Source organism: Mya arenaria, chromosome 3 (genome assembly GCF_026914265.1).
Source record: "Mya arenaria isolate MELC-2E11 chromosome 3, ASM2691426v1".
Classification (NCBI taxonomy): domain Eukaryota; kingdom Metazoa; phylum Mollusca; class Bivalvia; order Myida; family Myidae; genus Mya; species Mya arenaria.
The window spans coordinates 30,453,872-30,469,228 of NC_069124.1; the positions used below are offsets into that span (position 1 = coordinate 30,453,872).

A 15,357-nucleotide genomic window follows, 5' to 3' on the forward strand; every position below is an offset into this window, starting at 1 on the left:
TACATACTGGTCTCTGTTAAAGCTTTATCTGCCGTACTGGAGGGGGTGAAGGGTGGGTAGGCCCATACATACTGATCTCTGTTAAAGCTTTATCTGCCGAACTGGAGTGTGTGAAGGGTGGGTAGGCCCATACACACTGATCTCTGTTAAAGCTTTATCTGCCGTACTGGAGGGGGTGAAGGGTGGGTAGGCCCATGCATACTGATCTTTCTTTTAACTCTATCAGCCGTACTGGCGAGAGTGAAGGGTGGGTAGGCCCATACATACTGATCTCTGTTAAAGCTTTATCTGCCGTACTGGAGAGGGTGAAGGGTGGGTAGGCCCATACATACTGATCTATCTTTTAACTCTATCAGCCGTACTGGCGAGAGTGAAGGGTGGGTAGGCCCATACATACTGATCTCTGTTAAAGCTTTATCTGCCGTACTGGAGGGGGTGAAGGGTGGGTAGGCCCATACATACTGATCTATCTTTTAACTCTATCAGCCGTACTGGCGAGGGTGAAGGGTGGGTAGGCCAATACTTACTGATCTCTGTTTAAGCTATATCTGCCTTACTGGAGAGGGTGAAGGGTGGGTAGGCCCATGCATACTGATCTATCTTTTAACTCTATCAGCCGTACTGGCGAGAGTGAAGGGTGGGTAGGCCCATACATACTAATCTCTGTTAAAGCTTTACCCGCCGTACTGGAGGGGGTGAATGGTGGGTAGGCCCATACATACTGATCTCTGTTAAAGATTTACCCGCCGTACTGGAGGGGGTGAAGGGTGGGTAGGTCCATACATACTGATCTCTGTTAAAGCTTTACCCGCCGTACTGGAGGGGGTGAAGGGTGGGTAGGTCCATACATGCCGATCTGTCTTTATTTAAACTTTATCTGCCGACTGGAGAGGTTGGAGGAGGGGTAGGCCTATTCATGTCGATCTATCTTGAGGTAGTGGAGAGGGTGAAGGGTGGGTAGGCATGTACTTGGCGATCTATCTAAAAGCTCTATCTCCCGACGGGAGAGGCCGCAGATGGGGGGGGGTAGGCCTGTACATGCCGGTCTGTCTTTAAACTCTATCTGCCATACTGAAGAGGGTGAAGGGTGGGTAGGCCTGTACATGCCGATCTGTCTTGAAGCTTTATCTGTCGTACTTGAGGTATGGTGGGGTGGGTATGCCTTAGCATGCCGACCTATCTTGAAACTCTTTCTGCTGTACTGGAGAGGGTGAAGGGGGGTAAGCCTATACATACTGATCAGTCTTAATTAGGCTCTATCTGCCGACTGGAGAGGGGGGTGGGACGTAAGTCCATACATGCCGATGTATCTTAAAACTCTTTCTGCCGTACTGTAGAGAATGAAGGGTGGGTAGGCCTACAGTAGACATGCCGATCTGCTTTAAATCTCTTTCTGTCGTACTTAGAAGGGTGAAGGGTGGGTAGGGTTAAACATGCCGATCTGTCTCAAAGGCTCTCTTTGGCGTTCTGGGGAGGGGCAGTGGAGTGTTAAGGCTCATACTTAAGACTCTATCCTCCGATCTGGAGAGGGGGAGGGGAAAGTAACACACACTGTTCTAATTAAAACTCTGTCTGTCGTACTGGAGTGTAGGTGGGGTGTATGGGGCTTTTCTATGCCTACCTGTCTTAATACTTCTTCTGCCGTACTGGAAGGTTCGTGGTGGTGGGGGGGGGGGGGTCACATTAAAACTCTTTCTGCTGTACTGTAGAGGGAGAGAGATGGTGGGGTGTTTACGTCATTAACATCGCGGCTGGTTTTTCTCACAACCCTTTTTGTCATGCTGGTGGCAATGCGGCACCGCTACTACTGGAACTGTTTCAGTCAGCGGCACGGGTTAATGTGCACATGATTGTATCTGTTGGCCTTATCTACATGTTTGGTACATGTTATCTGATGGCTTTGGTACATGCAATATCGGATTTCTGAAGCATGGATGCTTGTTGTCAAGCCGTTTCAATCATTTGCTCGAATTATGCAGGATACGTCTTGTTAAGTTTTCAGAAACAAAATGGGAGACTAGTATCGAGAAAATAATGTTCGATGATGCATGGGACCAATAATACATGTATCTTACTCCCAGATGATGCCAATGATTTCTTGAATTATGAATGTTTTAAACCTTGATGATTCATTCCTGCAATTATTATACCAAACAAATTATAACCTTTAAAACAAACCGTGACGGTATTTTAGCAGAAAAACAACAACACAAAGACATAATTATCAGTTTAGCCAAATGTCCATTCAGTTAACTGATATAACATCATAAACAAACATAGGTTTATTCGTTTGGCCTAGCTTCAAATGTCGGCTGGTGAGACTGCTGAATCACTCTACTTACTCAGAGAAGTAGTCCCATGTTTAAACATTGTTCTCTATACCAGATTTCATGAACATTGTAATTACAAAATTACACAATAACAATATTGTGTGTACACTTAAATCAACAATTTTCTTCTTTTTGTTTTATCTTCCTTTGTTTGTGGTTTTATCATTGTTATTTGTCCCGCGGAAGTTTATTACTATTCTGTATTCCTGCGCGTCTAGAGTATTTTACGGATATCTGAATCATTGCATGTATTCAGACTCGTAGCATCGAAAAGGACGGGCAGTAGGTCAATATAAAAATGTAAGTACTTATTTAGTTTATTACTATTTAAACAAACAAAAATAAGTTATTTATTTAGTGGCTGTAGCATTTTTATAGTGGTATTTTTCGGAAATCTATACTACAAAAATGATAATTATATATTCTATACTATATATAGATTACTGTAATGTATGCATCGGTAGTTTTTGGGTATGTTTGGTATTTAAGTGTACTGTAAATATAATTTTGTTGAAAAAGATGGTGGCATTTAGAGCGTTTCAAATAATATTAGGCGGCTTAGTTTAAATTTAACATCAAAGCTGCATTTTCCTTTGTTCAAGTTATTATTTTACGAAGTTGCCTGTAAATTAATGATAATATTTCCGCTATAAAAGCAATGAATATAATACAAAATGAAAGTACTTTATAATGAATAGTATGTTTATATTTCCGCTCAGTGAATATAATAGAATTTTAACGTTGATCTCATTTGTCATAGCTAGGCTAGTGTGATGTACTTGCAAGGATCGATACCAGACAGTTGAGACAGTCATTGTCTGCCTCTTAGCTAGATATCGAAGTCAGATCATCCGTTCTTCTAATGGTTCTTAATTGGCTTTGTTATGCTACATATAATGCAAACCACTAATTTGAAGCACTAGTAGAACTAGATGTTCACATTTGTACAGTAAACATTGTGTTTTATAGCAAGAAAAATCGTCTGATGTCTCATATTATATTGAGACAGAGCGAGTTTAATGTGTGTGTTTTTTATCTCTTTTTCACGAATAAACATCTCTTTTCCACGACTTATTTATACACGACATTCGAGGTAGAAGTCATTATCATTCATTAGAGGTTTGATAGTGATCAATCTAAGGTGTATACATAACATCATCGCTTTGGTGTACAAGAATGTTAGCAGTGGGAACGAGTAAGTGTTAGTCGTGGACACGAGATAACTATGTCGTGGTCACGAGATAACTATGTCGTGGTCACGAGATAACTACGTCGTGGTCACGTGATAACTACGTCGTGGTCACGAGATAACTATGTCTTGGTCACGAGATAACTACGTCGTTGTCACGAGATAACTACGTCGTTGTCACGAGATAACTATGTCTTGGTCACGAGATAACTTTGTCGTGGCCATGAGATAACAAAGTCTTGTGAACGAGATAACTGAGTCCTGTGAACGAGATAGTATGTTGAGATAAACAAATACAACGCCAGCGAAAACATTACTCTGAAATGGCAACGTGTTGTTAAAATTTGATTATTGTGTTTGACGAGTATGTACGGCGTTTTTGAACTTTCCGTGTCTGAAAATTTTGAGCCAGTCTATAATTCTGCAGACGACTCGAATTCCAGAAATGCCGCCAAGCGTAGCAATGATACCATCTGCTGTGTGGCTTTATGATTAGATTTCATGCAGGCTGTCAGAATTACATGAACATTTGGCTTTAATTCTCTGTATGACTCATGATCAACTAGCGGGTGAAAGAAAATGTTGCATTTAACAGATTTCCCACGATAAAAAAGTTTAAAGTGCAGCCGCAAAATATTATTCATTCACCAGCTCGTATTACTTACATATATATATATATCTTTACAGTCTGAATATTTGGTGATACAATGAAGCAGCTCAGGGGCCGGTTGCTCAAAACCTCAGTTAAATTTAACGGCTCGTTAAAGTTTTAACGGTCCGTTTAATTTTAACTATTATTGGTATGAGGTTGCTCAAAATAAAGTTAGAATTTAACGGCGGGTTTAACGGTTGAACCAGCCGTTAAATGTAACGGAGGAATAGACCTACGTTAAAACATTAACGGAAGGTTTCCAAGATGGCGGCTCTATTTGTAAATCATAGAAAAGTGAAAGAATTTCGGCACACTGCACATGTACAGAATATGCTAGACAATGAGATGTATGCCAGATACAGATATACGAATGGTGGAATAGATTATCTAGAGGATTTGCTGAAGGAATCGCTGGAAAGAACGACAAGAAGAAACAGAGCACTTACTGTTAGACAGATGATTCTGATTACGTTGCGCTTCTTCGCCACAGGAGCATTTTTTAACATCATTGGTGATAGCATGGGCTACCACAAGGTCAATATAGCAAGGACGCTGCAAATTATTTACATGTATTTACAATATGTCTTAAAGCTGCACTCTCACAGATTTACCGTTTTGACAACTGTTTTATTTTTTTTGTCTTTGAATGAGCCAATTTTTGCGAAATTATCTAACAACCAGTGATATAAGTCTGCTGACAAAAGATCAGATCGCAGTTTTTCATATGTAAGTTCGAAAATTAATGTTTTATCGCTAAAAGCGTTACTAACGCTTTAAGAAAAATGCATAAAACATCAAGTATTGATCACAAATATGAAAACCAGCGATCTGATTTCTTGTCAGCATTCTTATATCATTGGTTTCCATGCACTTTCGCATAAATTGGCTCGTTCAAAGACATCAAATAAAAAGTTGTCAAAATGTTAAATCTGTGAGAGTGCATTTTAAGGGGGGGGGGGGGGGGGGGGGGGGGACGAGAAGGAAGAAGGAAGCATAAGAAAATATCAAGTTTTTTTTAAATAGCATGTATCTTAAAACTACATTCTATTGTCGAGTTGTATTTGCCTTCGACCGACTTACAGCAGACGTATATAAGATATAACAAAAATCACCGAATCGTTATCAAACGCATGTTTTATAACACTTTCTGATACGGTATAGTTAATATATGGGTAAATTTTCTTTTCTATAAGGTACGCCAACATTTGCCGAACGCCTTTGGGTTGAGAAAGAAAGAATGATATTTCATCATTATTTTCCTGTCTTTTGTATAGTGATGATGAAGAATAAGGCGTCTATTGAGGCCGTAACTGAAACTGAATTTAATGATGAATAGGCTAGAATTGTTTCCGTTTAATTGCGCTTATTAAGGATTGTACGGCAACAATTGTATTAAACCTCAAACAGGAACAGCGTTTAAAGGCAGACTGTAATTAATTTAATTTCTGACAGCTGTTACTTTGTAGGGGTACGCTTGATTTAATTGGACATGAGGCTTTTCGAAAGGAGATTGTGTTCAGCTGTTCTTTTGTTGTTGTTGTTGTTGTTGTCGTTGTTGTAAAAATAAATATCAATGCAAATTTAGGAATAGTCGTGCTAACATACACAACAAGGCTGATTCTCTCACAAAAATGTTTGAAAAAAAAATCGAACCATAAAATAGTTAACATAACTGCTGTTTTTTTTGTTAAGAATATTTGTTTGATGATTTGCACAATATATACATTATACAACAGCAAACCGGGAATTTATATCTCTTCCGCACACAGACATTCTGAAAGTGGCTTTATCCGGCTTGCTTAAGGATGCTAAATTAACCACAGTCTTATTCAGCAGTTTATCTCAGCTGTCATGTACAAATGCCACGTATTACAACAGACATATCCTTTTACAGCGTAAATTTGCAGTTATGTACATTAAATGGGCATTTAGCCAGGAATGTCTTAGTGCGGTCGTTATAACATTTATATTAAGTTCGCCACATAGTTGTATATGAAAAACTACATGCTTTTTCCCTTTTGTTTTAATCTATACACTATGCCCAGCATTTTGTTACATAAATAATACACAACTTTATGTAACAAAAGTGTCCCCGTTTTGACTGTATTTTTTGCATTCTGTACCGTTAATTAGGTATTCATAAAGATTTTGAGAATAACTGCCATGATTAAATATTCTTTTCAAACATTACTTGTCTATAATGCATGAACATAATAATAGTAATGCTTTAAGCAGCCTGTACATGTATATATGTTTCATGTTACAACCACATTGTTTTTCAACACAAAAGTAAAGTCGGTCTGGCCAGTTGATAAATTAGTGTTTTGAGATTCTTAACTTGTTTTGAGCTCAATTAACTGACCACCTTGTGATAAATTGATTTGCCTGTAAGAAATTACTCGTAGTCAACTTATCATACAATTTTCTTTAAACCGGTCGTGCATATTAAGATAACTGAGGTTATAAATTATTTTGTATGTATTGACGAGTTAAATTAATTACTCGTACTAAAGCTTTTGTATACTTTCAATTACTCTGGTCGTGGGTGAAGTAACAATTGCATTCATATATATTTTGTGTCTTACTTCTTTTCATCTGCAATGGCCATCAAAATTGATCTTCATTGTCTGTCAGGCACAAACTCGTTCTTCACCATCATGATAACACGGTTCCGTCTATGTATTGATTTGAAGGGCGTGGCACTTGAAATAGCCGCTCATACGATAGCATTCAGCACTGTCAGATGTTTGCTATATTACAAATGAATCGCACGATATAAGGGACTTGCTCGTGCTACTAGTCTGAGACTGAAATGCCCTTATGGGTACAAAATATTCAATTTACGGATTAGTCGGGGGTCAAGAGGGTGGTACGCGGTACATACGGAGAAGTCGAAGGTCAAGATGGTGGTACGCATAGTAGTCGGGGGTTAAGGGGGTGGTACGCGGTGTGTTTGGAGAAGTCGGGAGTCAAGAGGGTGGTACGCGGTGCGTATGGAAAAGTCTGGGGTCACGAGGGTGGTACGCGGTGCGTATGTAGAAGTCGGGGGTTAAGGGGTGGTACGCGGTGGGTAGGAACTAAGTTCAGTACCAAAACTTTAACTTGGGAATAGTTATTTCGTAGGTCTCGGGTTTTATAGGAAGAAGTGTTTGATATGCACGGGATACGGATGCGCTCTGAAGGCATTGAAAAGCTACTTTTAAATTTTCAACTTGAGCGACATTTTGTTAACGATCAACGATGCGCGTATGTGGACTAATGAAATGCGGCGTACATCTACGTAATATGGTGTTGATAAGACACTTAATCACTCTTATACTCGTGTATTCAAACGCACATGAATTTGATCACTTCAACATGGTGATTGATTTTTAGAATGTATCGACATTTAACATCAATTATAGAACATTTGTCTTTGATCTCACAGCTCTCCAGATTAAATTTCCGAGGTTTTCAGAGCTACGGAATCCATAGTCATATTTCTGTCTCGTATTCAAATGATCAGTGCCGCTTAAAATACATTTCTATGGAGTCTTTCGAGTTCTGGTGAACCTACAGGCATCAATTCCTAGTGATATATGGCGTTCTCTATCGATATTGAAAGCAAACGATAACATTATTTAAGCCATTTTCCGGCATATTTGTGTAATACGATATATAATTGGTCTGTTCCTATATTGAAGAGAAAAGGCTTAACTTAATTTGCGACGAAATATTTTTACGATGTGGCTCAGTAGGGAATGTCGAACAGCAATTGTGCAATTATTTTCGAATGAAAATTATTGATGCAATAACAATTGATGGTTCATTTTAAGTGTAACTTTATTCATGTAGCCTGATTTTAAAGCTGCACTCTCACAGATTGAACGTTTTGACAACTTTTTTTATTTTTTTGTCTTGGAATGAGCCAATTTTCGCAAAAATCCATGGAAACCAGTTATATAAGACTGCTGACAAAAAATAGATTGCATATTTTTATATTTAAGCTCAAATTTGGATACTTTATGCATATTTTTAAACCGTTAGTAACGGTGTAAGCCATAAAACATTGATTTTCGAACGGAAATATGAAAATCTACGATCTGATTTTTTTTGTCAGCAATCTTATATCATTAGTTTGCAGATATTTACGCAAAAAAATTGCTCATGCCAAAACAAAAAATAAAAAAGTTGTAAAAAGGTAAATCTGTGAGATTGCAGCTTTAAAGCTTCACTTTCATAGATTTATTTTTTACAACTTTTTATCTTTCTTTGAATAAGCATTTTTTGCGGTTATGTCTGGAAACCAGTGATAAAGGACTGCCTACAAAAGAGCAGATCGCAAGTTTTAAATATACATTAGAAAATTGATGTTTTTTGAAAGCTAAAAGCATAACTAACGCTTTAAGGAAAGTGACATTTTCTGCTGTTTACCAAATACTAGTAATAGAGATCTGTTCTATTATGGGTTATCTCAGCTGATCTTGAAACATGTTTTTAAAAGTCAAAACTGTCAGTTTGTTAAAGTACAGCTTTAAAAAAGAACAGAGTGCAGAATAAGAGGGACAGATTGCTTCAGGAGAAATGGATACATTGCATCAGGCTGTGAAGAACCTGATCATTATTGATTTGTCACAAAATGTTAAGAATTGTGTTTAATAAATGAATAATATTTAAAGTTTCAACTGTCAAATATCAAAAGTGTGTATGTATTTAAAGTCGAACTTTTATTCAAAACAAATAAATAGTTGGCCATGTTAAAGATTTAATACTATGAAGGCATAATAGTTCCCATGCTCAGTCTTCATGAGGGCAGAAGGGTGCTTCAAGAAAGGACAGAATATTAATAATTAATTATCATGTCGTTGTAAGTTCAAGTTTAATCTCCCTACGCTGACCTCACGTACCGACCTTGGTGGTTGCGAAGTGATGAATGTTTTCACCCAACCTTACCAAATACGCGACATAGTATCCCATGAAGCGCGGCCAAGTTTCATTCATGTGAATAGTATACACCGCGAAGCGCGGCAAGTTTACATTCATGTGAACCTTCAATAGCTTTATTATACACAAGTACCTCTTTTACTAATCTCAATATAATAATAAACATGTCAATAGGGTTGTATTTCCATGGGCATGAGTTGTTCAAGTTCACCTCTCCTTTTGAACTTACCGGAGTAGGGTACGTCAAAACAGCGTTTGAAAGCTATAACATTTATGACATTTAATTGATGTTGATAAAGATTCACCTTATCTACTCCACGAATAAAGACAGTTTCATTACATTTGAAGCATGTATTATCTTTGTATATATATTACATGCAGGGGCGGGTCCAGGATTCGACGTAAGAGGGGGCGTACTTTTTACTTGCTCCCCTCCCTCAGAAACGAAATTTAATTGGTGTTTTGGCAGGTGTGTGTGTGTGTGTGGGGGGGGGGGTAGTCCTACCCCATTTTTTTAATTTGTAGTCTGAAATGGTGCATTTTGGGCGTATTTTATTACTTTTTTTCTCCTATATTGAACTACAAAGTACGACCCCCCGCCCCCCGTTACCCGCTAGTGACATGTAATAAATTTATATATACATGTACACTGACAGTCGACGAAAACGCTCCACTTACAAATAAGTAAAACTCCTGTTCATGGTACTAAGGTGTTCATGTCATTTTTTTTGTCATCGTAAAAAAGAAATATTTTGCTCAAATGAAACCACATCGTAAATCATTTCTGTCACAAAGCAGGAAGTTTGTGAGTGGCTTCATATGGCGTTTATACAATATTTGACAAATATTTTTTAACTGCAGAGTTTCCACGCGATACGCTAGATTCCTGAAACCCTTCACTATAAGGGCCTAGTTTAAGGAATGTTTGGCTAATTGCACTGGTGTCACAGTAGGGGCCATTTCCCTGTGCATTCGTTTATCAGCTCAGGGCCCACTAGGGTCCACTTCTATAATTAAACTTCCAAAACTGCACACAAGGATACTCAGATCGGAGATCTGATAAGAGGGGTCAAGGCAAGTAGATTAAGATCAATAAACAGAGGTTGTGTACTGTACACAGTTAATTCATTTTTTTAGGGGGGGGGGGGGGCACTTATAGAAGGCTTAAACTAGGCCATTAAGGTGTATAATATACATAATGTTGGAATGATAGACTTATATACTTGTGTCTTTAAATGGACATCTTTTCCCAAATATATGTGCTTGCAAAAGAAAAGTGTTCAGATTCACAAACGTTTGAGAACTCAGAAATTTCTAAGCAGAACATGTTGCCTCTGTCATGTTTCACTATCTCCTGAGGAATTCTTCAAATGTGGCAGGCAATGATAAAATCATGGAAGCAAAATATAAACATCTAGAATTTCGTGGGGGCTTATCAGTAGAAATTCACAACATGACCCCTCCGAGACCCTGTTTGCAGAGATATTAACCGGATAGTTACCCTGTCTCTATCAACAGCTTATCAAAATATGAGTAATTGAGTTTTCCCTGCTTGGTCATGTATGTTTCCAGATATGTCTTGGGTTGTGACTCATTCCTTGGTTTCTGATATCGGATGCCATTCATTATGCATTTTGGAGTCGTTGAAAGCTTTGAATAGTTATCGTTATGATGAACGATGATGTGCACATTGAGGCAATCCTTTGCAGCATTCCAGTCATGTTCTTGTGAATAATGGACAGCTTTATAAGTTTATAGTATTTAGTTAACTATCATATCCGGACGTTGGGACCCGTGCTGATAGGGTATCAGGGTTGTGCTCTAGTGGCGTAGATAGACCGTAGACGATATTTGAATCCGAGTTTTTACAGTTCCGTGATCATGCTCCAGGGGCGCAGCTAGACCGAACTAGATGTTTGACCCAATGTTAATAGGGCTCCGAAATTGTGCTCTAGGGGCGAAGCTACACCGAAGTAGATGTTTGACCCCATGTTAAAAGAGTTCCGAAGTCGTGCTCTAGGGGCGTAGCTAGACCGAAGTAGATGTTTGACCCCATGTTAATAGGGTTCCGAAATTTTGCTCTAGGGGCGAAGCTACACCGAAGTAGATGTTTGACCCCATGTTAAAAGGGTTCCGAAATTGTGCTCTAGAGGCGTAGCTAGACCGAAGTAGATGTTTGACCCCATGTTAAAAGGGTTCCGAAATTGTGCTCTAGGGGCGTAGCTAGACCGAAGTAGATGTTTGACCACATGTTAAAAGGGTTGCGAAATTGTGCTCTAGGAGCAAAGCTACACCGAAATAGATGTTTGACCCCATGTTAAAAGGGTTTCGAAATTGTGCTCTAGGGGCGAAGCTAGACCGAAGTAGATATTTGAACCCGTGTTGATAGGGTTCCGGTGGTCATGCTTCTGGGGCGTTGCTAGACCGGATTTTTGACCCCATGTTTAAAGGGTTCCGGTGGCCATGCTTTAGGTGCGTAGCTACCCTTAGCAGATTTTTAAACCCGTGTTGCGAGGGTTCCGGGGATCACATGGGGAGATATGTTGGGTTTTTTACCAACATAAGATTTTACAGGATACGTTATCGAAGGCTATAAGGGTATTTACTGGCCTTCTGTGCCTGTACCGTTGGAGTTACTCCAATGACTAATATACCCGTCTATTTTCAGAATCATGAGTGACAAACCAGACGTTTCTGAAGTCATGCAATTTGACAAAAGCAAGCTGAAGAAGACAGAGACCCAAGAAAAGAACCCCTTGCCAACAAAAGAAAGTAAGCTCAGCCCGTTCAGATAGATTACATCTAAAGATAAAAGTAAAAGTCAGAACAAAGATGCTTTCCTTGAGTAACATGTCATTCAGATGTAGTTACTACATCAAACCACATGCCAGACATTGATTGCATGTAGAATCACTAAACACTATTCTGTTTAAGTACCTAAAAGGAAATCAATATTGTAGTAAATCTTAACGTGGGAATAAGAGTGCACCTTTAATGACACTTGACATTTGCAGCATTTCTAATTTCTAGATTTGAGCTGTACGTGTTTGTATTTAAATATGTGAGTACACATAAAATATTTTACATTTAAAAGTTAACAACGACGTCGTCGATGACGTTGTTCACTTCAACAAAGTTCTGAATACTTGGCTGTTCATGTATTAAATGGTATTATAATATCGTATAATACAAATATACACATATCAGATGTACAAAAATGCGAACTTTCGATGCTTGGTTACCCCGTTATTTTTGTGTCTTTTTTAAAGATGCAGTATTCCCAAGCAACATTTTCCTCAATTAATAAAATTGTTTTAATAAATCCAAAAACGAATAAATGTCGAAAATAATGTTTTTTATGAAGGATAATGTCTTTACTTTGAAAGAAAGGTGCAGAAAATACGCTATTTCTAACTAATGAGACGATAGAAGATAACAGTAAGAATGTTTCAGCACTCGCCAATCATTAAATATTTTTGCGTTTTCAGCTATTGAATACACGGTTACAATCTTGTTAGTAGTCTTTAATATTTTTCATAAATGCATTATTCAATAAGTAGTTCAAGGCTTATCACTCATATTAAATGTATGTTTGTTTTAAATGTGTTGGTATTGATTTTGAATAAGAGTGTCACTTTAAAGTGTTTAATGTAATGGCGGAAGAATATGCAAATATAATACCGATACAAGAATTGCAAACACGCTATTTTGACATTAAAACACCGACGAAAACGGTCATTTCTCTTCCGAGTTCAGTTGAAATAAAGACCAACAATGAGTAATACCGGCACTTGATGTATTTTCGGCCATTAATTTGACATTCATATTAATCCGTAAGCAATACCCTTCAGTAAGATAATATCATAATAACATGGAATCATTTGGTTGTCCGGTTAGCGAAGTGGTTAGCGCACTCGCTATGCACCAATGCGTCGTGGGTTCGATTCCAGGCTCTGTCGCTATTAATTGTCCCGGTAATTGCCAAACCAGGTTCGTTTTCTTTATTGAAGTGATACATACAAAATAAACACACAGGAAGTTACCTTACTTTAATATAAATACATTTCGCGCGTTACGTCAATACATCGCGTTACGTTATGTCGCGCAAAAATTCCTAACAGGCTCATGTGAGTTTGGTTAGTGGTCACCAAGCCGGACTAGTGGGTTTTTTTCCGGGTACTCCGGTTTCCCCCACAACACAAGGCCACCCCGTCGCGTAACATCATGCCAACGACAGTGACTTAACATACGTTATCATAACTTTCTTCACAATCGTTGTAAATTAAATGTTTAAAATAACATGGAATCACCTGGCATCGAAATTTAACATTATTCACTTAGGCTGGATGATTAAAATAACATGGAATCACCTGGCATCGAAATTTAACATTATTCACTTAGGCTGGATGATAAGGCAAGCTATTTAGTACATTGGGTATCTTCAGGCGGTTAAAGATTATAAGGCTGATTGTTCAGAACTTGTTAACAAGCTCCTTCGGAAAATGTTGAAAACCATGGTGTATTCTGGGCGTTCTGAGGTACTTTATTTAGTACTGGAAAACTGACAATTTTAGGATCATCTAGTCAAGTACGCATACTGCAACTTTGGCTGATTTTTTGTCAGAATAATGTGGATTCAGCCGCGTACTCGCGTATAGGCAGCTACGCGCCTGGACGCTGTTAACGGTAGAAGTTAACTTTAAATGGTGGTATATTCTATGATGCGCTCTCATATTTGAATAAAACGAGTACAGCTGAAACAGTAGTCTCAAATCTGGTTTACAGCAGATCACAAGTGTATACATTAATTCCAGTAGCAACGATTTGAAAGTTAACAACGATGACGTAAACGACGTTGTTAACTTTAACAAAATTCTGAATAAAAGGCATATTTCCATGTGCATTTATATTTGCATGCACACGCCAACATCGATAACATCTTAAACCCGCATGGTGTATTTGTAAGTACATGTAAGAATCGTTGAGTACAATCCTTAATATGTCTTAGTTCAAGAATATAACATTTGCATGTATGAGGAATTTACAAGTATCCATTGAGACATTTACAATGAAAAACCGCTATAAATCTCAATCAATAAGAAAACTTGGAGTTGTAGTTAATTTACATTTTGGCACCAAACAGACGGAAACATAGATCGATATTGTCTGCCAGCATTTGTTGGCTTCTAGAACAATTCTTGTAACATGTGCTTCAACATTCCAATTTCAAGACCGATTGTAGGTTGTTGTTGTTTTTTTATTATTTTTTGTTCTCAGATGATACAAACTTGTATTACATCGACACGATATTGAACTTATTATCATAGCCATTCTATCGACGTCTTTATGAACACGATTGTATATGAGTACGCGCATATGATCTAACTTAATAAATATATTACTTAATAAATATATTAAGTGTTTGTCTAATTTAAATGTTTAAATTAAGCGGTGTTTGAACCATAAAGTAATGGTTATAGATTGTTAGTCGTAGTTTTTCAGTCGCATAGCTATTAATTTTTTGTTAGTACTTCCTAATATCAAAGTTTTTTAGTGGTCTACATGATATTGTGTAAGCTACCTGGGCCAGCAACTGATAATGTCTATCGCTTCATCTGATGAAAATCAAAAACGGATCGTTATTGATTTATTGAAATACATGTATTGGAAAACTTGAGAAATACTTTCTACTGATTGGACAAAATATAATATTGACCACTAAGTCCCGATTTTTGCAGTTTGAGTTCATCAAGTGTATATTTCAAAATATGTTGTATTCATTTTAAACATGGCATGACTTATTTGACAAAATATACTATTAACCACTAAGTCCCGATAATTTAAACATGACTTGACTTATTGGACGAAATATAATATTGAACACTAAGTCCCGGTATTTTAAACCTGACTTGATCAGGAGACAATCACAAACATAGATATAATATTGGTTCTAATACTGTACCATCTATCTATTGCAGCCATTGAACAGGAGAAATCCGGGTAGTGTGGGAAGCCAGTTATAGTGTTAATGTAGTCATGTACATATAAAGACACATCATGGACCATCGCCTACTCTCGTCATCACCATCGTGCTACAAGAATTCCATATCTCAGCAGCCATTTCCACACCTTTGAACTTCGGGGAATTGACATGACGCTATCACGCTTCTCTACAAACACGGAACAATTATTTATATACTTATAATCGTATTTCTTCTTTCCGGATTTGAAATGTTCAAAAATAGCCTTCCGCATGCCAGACA

At 37.8% G+C, this 15,357-nt stretch overlaps 1 long non-coding RNA gene across 1 annotated transcript; it reads left to right on the top strand.

Annotated features, from left to right (window-relative positions):
- Nucleotides 1-2,575: 2,575 nt before the first annotated feature.
- LOC128227878 (uncharacterized) lies at nt 2,576-15,111 on the top strand. The gene is made up of 3 exons (XR_008259870.1): nt 2,576-2,630; nt 11,763-11,866; nt 15,073-15,111. It is a non-coding gene; the product is annotated as an uncharacterized LOC128227878 (long non-coding RNA).
- Nucleotides 15,112-15,357: the final 246 nt, after the last annotated feature.